This window comes from Odocoileus virginianus, chromosome 17 (genome assembly GCF_023699985.2).
Source record: "Odocoileus virginianus isolate 20LAN1187 ecotype Illinois chromosome 17, Ovbor_1.2, whole genome shotgun sequence".
In the NCBI taxonomy this organism is placed as follows: Eukaryota; Metazoa; Chordata; class Mammalia; order Artiodactyla; family Cervidae; genus Odocoileus; species Odocoileus virginianus.
The window spans coordinates 48,591,726-48,602,275 of NC_069690.1; the positions used below are offsets into that span (position 1 = coordinate 48,591,726).

Consider the following 10,550-nt stretch of genomic DNA (forward strand, 5'->3'; position numbering starts at 1 on the left):
CACAGACTATTAAGTCACCTTCTTCCTAGGCTGGACCTGAGTGTTTTATCTTCCACTTGCCTCCCCTCCCAGGCCTCCCTGTGAACTGGGTCATAGAGCCAGTCTCTTCGGTCCTCATTCTGATCCTGTTATAATTTATTCTATGATACAGTCCTTCATCCTTTTCCTCCTTTTTCACTCCTTCTTTCTTTTCACAGTGCCTATTATGTAGCAGACACTCAGAGAGCACAGGGGACACAAAGGGGAGCAAAAATAAATCTGACCGCTCACCTTATCCTTTAGTGGAAAAGATATACAGTACTTACAATTCACACAAATAAATGTGTCATTGCTACTCGATGCAGGGTCAGTGAAGGAGAGTTACATCATTCTAGAAGAGCAGAGAATTCAGGAAAGAGGGCTGAGATGTGGAGACTGAGATGTGAAAGGTGAGTGGCAGTTAGTTGATTTAGGAGGAGCTGAAAGCATTCCCAGCAAAAGAAAGAGTATGTACAAAGCCCGTGAGGCGAGAGAGGGCATGCATGCATGCTCAGTCGTGTTCAACTCCTTGCAACCCTATGGACTGTAGCCCACCAGGCTCCTCTGTCCATGAGATTTTCCAGGCAAGAATACTGGAGTGGGTTGCCATGTCACCCTCCAGGGGATCTTCCTCACCCAGGGATCAAACCCGCATCTCCCACATCTCCTGCATTGTCAGCCAGCAGGGAACCTCGAGAGAAGGCATAGCCTGTTCCAAAACAATGTAGCTTCAGTCAGAGAACAAGGGACATTTGATGAGAGATGATGCCCAGAGTCAGATCTTACAAAGCCCTCGTGGGCAGGATTGCCAGATTTAGCAAATAAAAATACATGATGCCAGGTTGGATTTCATATAAGCAATGAATAATTGCATAGGATACATTTACACTAAAAATCATGTGTTATCTGAAATTCAAATTTAACTGGGCATCCTGTGTCTTATTTGGCAACCCTACTTGTGGGTCAGGTAAGGATTTGATCTGGTTCATCCTGAGACCAAGGTATTAAAATATTAAAGGATGTTAAGCAGGGAGTAGCATAATCGGATTCAAATTTTGAATAGATGTACTGGCTACAGATTGGAAGGGGGCAAGTGGAGAAGCAGGTGACAAGCAAGCAGTTATAGTGACCAAGTAAGAGGGACTTGGACTTGAAGGGTGGTGGTGGAGGAGAGAGGTGGGCAATTGGAGGAATTTTTTAATTTCTTAGTTTTAATTTCAAATGTGGTCATTATTTTGTTATTGTTTTTAAAATATTTATTTATTTATTTGACTGTTCCAGGTCTTACCTGCCAAATGCAGGATCTTTAGTTTTGACACGTGGAATCTAGTTCCCTGACCAAGGATCAAACCTGGGGCCTCGTATTGGGAGGGCAAAGCCTTAGCCACTAGACCACCAGAGAAGTCTCTGACGTGATTTTTAGAAGATAAAGTCAGTAGCATTTGGGAGCTACTCAGGTCCTACTGCTTTAGACACCTTCCAAGTGCCAGTGAAGCCCAAATCCACATCTCCACATCTCCTGAGCGTCTGCCAGGAATTCCAGGCTCAGATGGGCTACCAACTTATTTGGCATCTCCTACTGAACACAGTCAAAATAGAACTCTGGCTTCTGCCTCCCCAAACCACTCCCTGTGAAACCCGTCTCCCCTGCCCACCCTCCCCCATGTCAGTAAAGAACCCTCCAATTCACCTGGTCCCTCAAGGCAAAACACACCATTAATTCCTCTCTTCCTCTCACTCAATCCATCCTCCATCCTGTTGACTCTACCCACTAAATCCCATTCTGAACTGGTCCATTTTTTTCTATCTCCACTATTATCACCCACAACAAACCACCATCTATTGCATCTAGAAGACTGCCAGAGCCTCAAAACTGCTATTTCTCTTTCTACTTTTATTTGCCTCTGAATCATTCTCCTCTTGGGAGCAAATATGATCTTTTCAAAACAGAAATCAGACCTTAGGTTAAAACCCTTCAGTGACTTCTTATTACATTTAGAATATACCAACTCCTCATCTAGCCTACAGAGAGCCCTACGAGATCAAAGGTCCCTGACTTTCTCAGCCTCATCTTCTTTCGTTCATTCCCTCACCTGACCCCTTCTTGTCTATCAAATCTCACTGGAAAGATCTCATCTTTAGGGAGACTTAAAAATTATTTGGCTATGTCAGGGGCTAGTTGTGGCACATGGGCTCTGTCGTTAAGAAGGGCGGGCTTAGCTGCCCTGTGGCAGTTTCCTGACCAGGGACTGACCTGTATCCTCTGCATTGCAAGGGGGATTCTTAACCACTGGACCACCAGGGAAGTCCCTGGAAAGGTCTCCTCTTTCAGGAGACTTTTCTTGAGCAGATTGTCTCCTATCGCTGGATTGCAAGCTTTCTGAGAATAGAAACTTCCCCTGTCTCCTTCACTGCAAAATACACAGTTCCTAGACACTCATCAGGCTTCCCAGGAGGTTCAGTGGGTAAAGAATCTGCCTGCAATGCAGGAGACGCAGGAGACACGGGTTCGATCTCTGGGTCAATCCCCTAGAAGAGGGCATGGCAACCCACTCCAGTATTCTTGCCTGGAGAACCCCATGGGCAGAGGAGCTCGGCGGGCTGCAGTCCACGGGGCTGCAGAGTTGGACACAGCTGAAGCGACTGAGCATGCAGGCACGCGGGCACTCATCAGTACTTGGGAAATAAATGCATGGGAACAGTTTGGATCTGCGAGACGAGGCATAAGAAGTATCAGTGGTATCCAGCCAGATCCAAAGCTCTGTCCTGCTTCACCCTGATCCCCAGCCCAGTGCCTGGAAACTACTTCCGGTGACCAGACCAAGAAAGGGTAAATGACCCAAGAAAGGGTTGTTTATTCTTTCACCTGGCAAGACTCCCTTTTCCAGAGCTCTGGTCACTGGTCAGGGCTTCTCAGACTTCAGCTTGGACCCCTGGTGATGACAAGTTGCCCAAACCCTTCCTGAAGATTGTTGGGCTCTGTGAGCACTTGACTCTGTCCACCTATCTGAAACCCCTCAACCCAGCTCTTCTCTCCCACTTCCCTATCCTGTTACAATTAAATCACAAGTGACCCCAGATTCCAAACACACCCATTTGGGAGTTTGGCATTCACAGGGAGGGCGCTAGCATGTACACAGATTATGACAAGAAAGTTTAGATTCTTCCTTTATCTCTGATATTTGCTGTGGGAAACATCTTCAGAGGTGCCTGCCTGAGTGCCGGTCATATAGTCCAGTTCACGTCTGTGGTCTTGACATTTACCACAAAGGCATTCTGAGATTCTAAAACTGGAAAACAGACCTCAGGATATCTTAGACCTTTATTTAAGAACCAGTACTGCTCCATATAACACTGGAGATTTGGTGGAATATATCTATTACCATCCATCCTGCTCCCAGAATGGCGCTTCTAGAAATGTTCCTTTGGCAAAGCACTTACTATAGCCCACTCATGCAATGCGCAAGTCATCAACTGTCAACCTTCCATGAAAAATCTATAATGGGTAACATCCTCCCTTTAGAGTATGGGCAGGCATCCCTACTGTATAATTAGACTTATTCATTGTATATTTATCACCTGATTCTATTCTAGGAATCGAATGTGAGAGGCGATATCTTCCCCCAGCCTTCATAGCTAGGCAGCCAAGCAGCATAAACATGACAAGCAATCCAGACGGAATGAACATCCACAGCTCACAGAAAAATGAACAGGGTCACAGCTGCCTTTGAAGACCAACCCTTAAATGTCTCTAACCAGAGACGGATAGCCTGCCTTGTTCTTGCTTGTTGACTTCGATTGATTCATCTTGGAAGAGGAACGCTTTGACCCATTCTTATCTTAAGCTAGGTTGCAAAAGACTCTTAGTTCCTTCATTACAGCTGGTGTCCTTCCAAAAGGACCACGATCTCCTTTAACTGCTTACCAAACAGGCTCAAATTTACAGACAAACATGCCAGAGCAGTTCCGGGTTTCTCAATCTGTTAAGTCTTACTTTATCCTAACAGGTCAAGTGCATGTCCCATTTATTACAATGGCTTGTCATGTAAGTGTGATTTATTCAACAAGCATATATTAAACTCTTTATATGGATCAGACACAACTGCTGGTGCCATGAATACAAAGATGTAAAGTGATTCATTTCAATCAAATGGCATATTTTTACTGATAGTCTACAAAGTGCTAGGAAATGGTGCTGCATGAGGAAATAGGACGGCAGGGCCCCTCTACCCTCAAGAAACTTATGATACAGTGGGAAAGCTTAGGTGAGTGAGCAAACAAATAGATAAAATAGGTAAGTTCAATTCAGGTGCTCAGTCCTGTCTGACTCTTTGCCACCCCATGGACTGCAGCACACCAGGCTTCCCTTTCCATCAGCAACTCCCAGGGCCTCCTCAAATTCATGTCCATCGAGTTGATGATGTCATCCAACCATCTCATCCTCTGTAGTCCTCTTCTCCTCCTACCTTCAATCTTTCCCAGCATCAGGGTCTTTTCCAAGGAGTCAGTTCTTACATCAGGTGGCCAAAGTATTGGAGTTTCAGCTTCAGCATCAATCCTTCCAATGAATATTAGGACTGATTTCCTTTTGGATGGACTTGTTTGATCTCCATGAAGTCCAAGGGACTCTCAAGAGTCTTCTCCAACACCACAAATTACTAAAATAGGTAAAAACTGCGATAAAAAAGGAAACAGATGAATAGAATTGCAGGAGGTGGAGGATGGACACAATTCAGCCCAATGACATCCATCCAAAAAAAGAAAGAAACAAAGAGAATTTAAAAGTCTATCTCCAGGCTTCCCAGGTGGCGATAGGGGTAAAGAATCCACCTGCAATGCAGGAGACCCAGGAGACATGCATTTAATCCCTGTGTCAGCAAGATCCCCTGGAGGAGGGCATGGCAACTCACCCCAGTATTCTTGCCAGGAGAATCCCATGGACAGTGGAGCCTGGCAGACTAGTCCATAGGATTGCAAAGAGTTGGACATGACCGAAGTGACATAGCACATCTCCAGTCTCATAATCTTTTCTAGGGCTAAAAGTGAGTCAGAAGTTGCTCCAATCATAGCATCTTAAGAGTTCAGTAACCTTCCTAGTGCAGCTGCTCTGTTACTTGTCCTAAAATCTCTTGGGCATCAGGAAGGTGGGGCTTAGTTTTCACTTCCAAGGTGAAAGCCCTCCCATATTTTCTTCTTATTTTGACTCCCTCAGGGTCTTTACACCCATTTCAGACTCCTGAACTCAGGAAAGCTTGCTCCATTGCTCTTTTCTTGAACCAGGAACTTTGATCTCACACTTCCCCGGCAGGTAAACTTGATCGCTATGCTTGGTCCTCAAGCACAGGTGGAGGTATGACCCTTGGAAGTCCTGAGGCCCTTTCAGGCAGCTCAGGAAGACAGACTGTCCAGATGTTATTTTCCTTCAGCAGGGACACTATGGAGCTCTTTTGGCGTGGTATGACACCTGATTCCATGGTGGACTGAATACAGAAGCAGATATGAGCATCCAGTTATCTTTTATTAAAGTGAAAGTGAAGTCGCTCAGTCGTGTCCAACTCTTTGCGACCCCATGGACTGTAGCCCACCAGGCTCCTCCGTCCATGGAATTCTCCAGCAAAGAGTACTGGAGCGGGTTCCCATTTCCTTCTCCAGGGGATCTTCCCGAGCCAGGGATCAAACCCGGGTCTCCCACATTGCAGGTAGACACTTTACACCTGAGCCACCAGGGAAGCCCATCTTTTAAGCCAGACATTAAAGAGACTTGCAAAAGGGTAAAACAATGTCTCTCTTCTCACTAAATTGTTTTCTCAAATTATTTTTCATAAAAATATTACTTATGTTAGCACGTAATGAGTTTATCATTATTTACCTGGTGGCTCAGATGGTAAAGAATCTGCCTGCAAAGCAGGAGACCTGGGTTCAATCCCTGGCTTGGGACGATCCCCTGGAGAAGGGAACAGCTACCCACAGGAATTCTGGCCTGGAGAATTCCATGGACTGTATAGTCCATGGGGTCGCAAAGAGTTGGACACGACTGAATGACTTTCACACACACAAAAAATGAATACATATTTCATAATTCCTCACCATTAATTTCTAATTTGGTAAATATCAATATATACACCCCATAAAATAGAAGTCTTTTGTAATCCTCAGTCATTTCTAAGAGTGTAAAGGGAATCCTGAAATCACAAAGTTTGAGAAGCCCTGTTTTAAAGCCTTCAAACTGAAGATGAGGGAAAGCACAAATACAAAAGAATGAGTAAACTTTCACTCTTAATTCATTAGTCCCACAAATATTTATGGGACAGGCACTATGCCAGACACTAGTGATAAATCTAGAGTCCCTTCAAAGAAATGAATATAATGAGGGAAATATATAAGTAACTGGGACATCCCAGTTCCGAACATTTCAATCACACTGGTGTCTTGAATCAGACATTTAATCCAGTCTCGGAGAGTCAGAGAAGACTTCCTGGAGGAAGAGGTGTCTACGATGGCACCTCAAAAATGGATAGTAGGTGCAAAACACAGTTCAGTAGAGAGACTGATTTTGTTGTTTTTGTTTAGTAGCTAACTCGGGTCCAACTGTTTTGAGAGTGGGTTGCCATTTCTTTCTCCAAGGGATCTTCCCAACCCAGGGATCAAACTTGAGTCTCCTACTTGTGGGGCAGATTCTTTACTACTGAGCCATCAAGGAAGCTGAGAGAGGCTTGGAGGAAAAGAAAGGTTTCAGAGAGGCCAGGATATCTATGCTGAATCTTACTGTATTTCTTTTCCAAATAACAAAGGGGTCACAAATTCAATGTCAACCACCTTAGTCATTTTGAAACATAAAAGACTTATTAATCTTATTAAGAATTTACACCTTGGTGAAGGAAATGGCAACCCACTCCAGTATTCTTGCCTTGGAAATTCCATGGACAGAAGAGCCTGGCAGGCCTTCTCATCCTCTGTTGCCTCCTTCACCTTAAAAAAAATTTTTTTACAATAAGGAATTCCCCGCTGGTCCAGTGGTTAGGACTCCCAATGTAGGGGGCATGGCTTTGATCCCAGGTTGGGGAACTAAGACCCCACATGCTTCATGGCTCAACAGTTCAGTTCAATTCAGTCGCTCAATTGTGTTTGACTCTTTGAGACCTGTGGACTGCAGCACACCAGGCCTCCCTTTCCATCACCAACTCCGAGAGCTTACTGAAACTCATGTCCATTGAGTCGGTGATGCCATCCAACCATCTCATCCTCTTTCATCCCCTTCTCCTCCCACTTTCAATCTTTACCAGCATCAGGGTCTTTTCACATGAGTCAGTTCTTCACATCAGGTGGCCAAAGTATTGGAGTTTCAGCTTCAGCATCAGTCCTTCTGATGAATATTCAGGACTGATTTCCTTTTGGGTAGACTGGTTGGATCTCCTTGCAGTCCAAGGGACTCTCAAGAGTCTTCTCCAACACCACAGTTCAAAAGCATCAATTCTTCTGCACTCAGCTTTCTTAATAGTCCAACTCTTACATCCACACATGACTACTGGAAAAACCATAGCTTTGACTAAATGGACCTTAGGTGGCAAAGTAATGTCTCTGCTTTTTAATATGCTATCTAGGTCGGTCATGACTTTTCTTACAAGGAGCAAACGTCTTTTAATTTCATGGCTGCGATCACCATCTGCAGTGATTTTGGAGCCTAAAAAATTAAGGTCTGTCACTGTTTCCCTATCTATTTGCCATGAAGCTATGGGACCAGATGCCATGATCTTAGTTTTCTGAATGTTGAGCTTTAAGCCAACTTTTTCACTCTCCTCTTTCACTTTCATCAAGAGGCTCTTTAGTTCTCTTCACTTTCTGTCATCTGCATATCTGAGGTTATTGATATTTCTCCCAGCAATCTTGATTCCAGCTTGTCCTTCATCCAGTCCAACATTTCTAATGATGTACTCTGCATAGAAGTTAAATAAGCAGGGTGACAATATACAGCCTTGATGTACTCCTTTCCAGATTTGGAACCAGTCTGTTGTCCCATGTCCTGTTCTAACTGTTGCTTCTTGACCTGCACACAGATTTCTCAGGGGGTAGGTCAGGTGGTCTGGCATTCCCATCTCTTGAAGAATTTTCCTGTTGTGATCCACACAGCCAAAGGCTTTGACATCATCAATAAAGCATAAGTTGATGTTTTTCTGGAACTGTCTTGCTTTTTCGATGATCCAACAGATGTTGGCAATTTGATCTCTGGTTCCTCTCCCTTTTCTAAAACCAGCTTGAACATCTGGAAGTTCATGGTTCACGTACTGTTGAAGCCTGGCTTGGAGAATTTGGGGCATTACTTTGCTAGCATGTGAGATGAGTGCAATTGTGTGGTAGTTTGAACATTCTTTCTTTGGGATTTGAATGAAAACTGACCTTTTCCAATCCTGTGGCCACTGCCGAGTTTTCCAAATTTGCTGGCATATTGAGTGCAGCACTTTCACAGCATCATCTTTTAAGATTTGAAATAGCTCTACTGGAATTCCATCACCTCCACTAGCTTTGTTCATAGTGATGCTTCCTAAGGCCCACTTGACTTCACATTGCAGGATATTGGGCTTTAGGTGAGTGATCTCACCTAAAGATAACCATCATGGTTATCTGGGTCGTGAAGATCTTTTTTGTATAGTTCTGTGTATTCTTGCCACCTCTTCTTAATATCTTCTGCTTCTGTTAGGTCCATACCATGTCTGTCCTTTATTGAGCCCATCTTTGCATGAAATGTTCCCTTGGTATCTCTGATTTTCTTGAAGAGATCTCTAGTCTTTCCCATTCTGTTGTTTTCCTCTATTTCTTTGCACTGATCCGTGAGGAAGGTTTTCTTATCTCTCCTTGCTATTCTTTGCAACTCTACATTCAAATGGGCATATCTCTCCTTTTCTCCTTTGCCTTTCACTTCTCTTTTTCACAGCTATCTGTAAGGGCTCCTCAGACAACCATTTTGCCTTTTTGCATTTCTTTTTCTTGGGGATGGTCTTGATCCCTGCCTCCTGTAAAATGTCACGAACCTCTGTCCATAGTTCTTCAGGCACTCCGTCTAACAGATCTAATCCCCTGAATCGATTTCTCACTTCCACTGTATAATCATAAGGGATTTGATTTAGGTCATACCTGAATGGGCTAGTGGTTTTCCCTACTTTCTTCAATTTAAGTCTGAATTTGGCAATAAGGAGTTCATGATCTGAGACACAGTCAGCTCCCGGTCTTGTTTTTGCTGACTGTACTTCATCTTTGGCTGCAAAGAATCTAATCAATCTGATTTCGGTACTGACCATCTGGTGATGTCCATGTGTAGAGTCTTCTCTTGTGTTCTTGGAAGAGGGTGTTTGCTATGACCAGTGCGTTCTCTTGACAAAACTCTATTAGCCTTTGCCCTGCTTCATTCTGTACTCCAAGGCCAAATTTGCCTGTTACTCCAGGTATCTCTTGACTTTCTATTTCTGTATGGCTCAACAACAACAGAAAGAATTTACAGCAGGGCAGTTCCCTGGTTGCCTAGTGGTTAGGGTTCTGGGCTTTCACTGCAACGGCCCAGGCTGGATCTCTGGTGGGGGAACTGAGACCCCACAAGCACAGACAAAAAGAAAAAAAATTACGGTAACTATTTAATTCTTTCATGATAGCTGCATTTGGCTTCCCTGATAGCTCAGTTGGTAAAGAATCTGCTTGCAGTGCAGGAGACTCCGGCTCAGGAAGATACCTTGGAGAAGGTAAACCCACTCCAGTATTCTTGGACTTCCCTTGTGGCTCAGCTAGTAAAGTATCAGCCTGCAATGCGGGAGACCTAGGTTTGGTCCCTGGGTTGGGAAGATCCCCTGGAGAAGGGAGAGATTACCCACTCCAGTGTTCTGACCTGAGAATTCCATGGACAGTCCATGGGATCACAAAGAGTTGGACACTACCGAGCGATTTTCACTTCATTTTTTTTTTTTGATAACTTCATAGTCTCCTTTCTCCTATGTTGTAATGCTGTGACCATAATCAAACACACACAAGGGATGATCTCTGTGGATGCCTAAACTGATGTGGAGGCATTTTGCCCTGTGTTGGAGCACATGGTACATATGTTAATAATTGCCTGTTTAGATGGTATCTCCTTAAGAACATACACACTTTCTCTTTTCTGAGTTTTTGTGATACATTATTGACTGAATTAGTCATGTTTATCTTAAAAATCTCTCCTGGAAATGGTCTTTTTCCCCAAAAATTGCCCAGGGGAACCTTTCACATCACCTGTTTCATCAGACAAGTTTGAATTTCTTATAAACTGGAGAGATTTCTACATGGGTGCTCAGAGAAACAGGGAAGACAGAGAACCCAGGAGGCCCAAAAGGCTGCAGAGACTAGACCTTTGTGGCCATTTCTGAGAAGTGGGGGGACTTAAGCATTTTTTCAGCTAGGTATAGCATGTAGTCGTGGCCGAGTGGTTAAGGCGATGGACTAGAAATCCATTGGGGTTTCCCCGCGCAGGTTCGAATCCTGCCGACTACGGCACATTTCTCTATTGAGACATA

General features: G+C 44.1%; 1 non-coding gene across 1 annotated transcript; it reads left to right on the top strand.

The window, feature by feature from the left end:
• Positions 1 to 10,445: 10,445 nt before the first annotated feature.
• Positions 10,446 to 10,527, top strand: TRNAS-AGA (transfer RNA serine (anticodon AGA)). The gene has a single exon. It is a non-coding gene; the product is annotated as a tRNA-Ser (tRNA).
• The last annotated feature ends 23 nt before the right edge of the window (positions 10,528 to 10,550 follow it).